At 47.9% G+C, this 1,286-nt stretch overlaps 1 non-coding gene across 1 annotated transcript; it reads right to left on the reverse strand.

The window, feature by feature from the left end:
• Positions 1-870: 870 nt before the first annotated feature.
• On the reverse strand, positions 871-977 carry LOC118489805. Its single transcript, XR_004887819.1, has one exon. It is a non-coding gene; the product is annotated as a small nucleolar RNA R71 (small nucleolar RNA).
• Between the last annotated feature and the right edge of the window lie 309 nt (positions 978-1,286).

Genomic DNA, 1,286 nt, shown 5'->3' on the forward strand with positions numbered 1-1,286 from the left:
TTTTTATTCGACAAAGGTTCATTATCTAGAGTTTGCATATAGTGTCCACGGATTGATATCCGGTCTTGCCATCTACACTACACTGCGACCGGTGTACTTGCCGATTGTGTGTGGTTTAGGTTGTGATTCCATTTTTAAAACTTGTTCGAATTTAAATATACACATTTTCACACATCAAGTTTTTGGCGCCGTTGCCGGGGACACTGGCACTTTAGAGAACGACCCGAGTCGTCTATTTAGTTGTTTATTTGCTTTCATAGATTTTCATTGCCTTTAGGTGCCTTTTGCTTGCAATTTGTGCCTTTAGGGTTAGATTTGCTTTGGTACTTAGATTAGATTTCTTCTCATTGTATGCACCACACTCGTTCACAGGGGCCACCTTCGTTTGCTGCTTCGTCTGAGCCCGAGTGAGATTTCCACGAGCACCTTCGCACTTCCCGAGCTAGTCAGGTACACACTTCATCTTCTACTTTCACTATGGGTGATACCGATCCCCCTCCTAGGAGAGTCGTCGCTGACTACGCCAGGCCGAACGCGGCCAATGCTCGTTCCAGCATTACCCGACCCGCTATCGGGGTTAATCGCTGGCAGATTCCACCCCAGATCATCACGATGGTTACGAACACCATCCAATTCCATGGACTACCTTCTGAGGACCCGAATGTCCATCTCTCGCGCTTTTCAGCTATCTGCGATACGTTCCAGGAGCAAGGTGTCACCGAGGATGCCTGCAAGCTGCGCCTATTTCCATTCTCGCTCGCTGACCGCGCCCATGCTTGGTTGGAATCCCTTCCTGCGGGATCCATTACTACTTGGGCCGGTATGAAAGAAAAATTCTTAGGTAAGTATTTCCCTCCTTCCAAAACCGCTCGTCTGAGGAGCATGATCCAAGAGTTTCGTCAAAAGGAGGGAGATTCATTCTACGAGACATGGGAGCGTTTCAAGGAGTTATTACTCAAGTGTCCTCATCACGGATTTGAGGATTGGGCTTTAGTTGAGAGGTTCTATCATGGAGTGACGCCCACTACGAGGAATATGTTGAACACGACTGCCGGTGGCAATCTTCTGACCGCCAAGACACCTGATGAGTGCATGGATATGTTCGAGGATATAGCGATGAGTAGCTACGAGTTTCCTGAGTCTAGAGATTCATCCACTACACATAGAGGAGTGCACAAGGTCGATGAGGTCACCAGGATGCAAGCACAGATTGATGCTTTGAAGCAGCAGGTGAGTGATATGAAGGTGAGGAAAGAGCAGCTATGCGAGATATGCACAGGGAAGCA

The sequence above is a fragment of the Helianthus annuus genome, chromosome 2 (genome assembly GCF_002127325.2).
Source record: "Helianthus annuus cultivar XRQ/B chromosome 2, HanXRQr2.0-SUNRISE, whole genome shotgun sequence".
Lineage (NCBI taxonomy): Eukaryota > Viridiplantae > Streptophyta > Magnoliopsida > Asterales > Asteraceae > Helianthus > Helianthus annuus.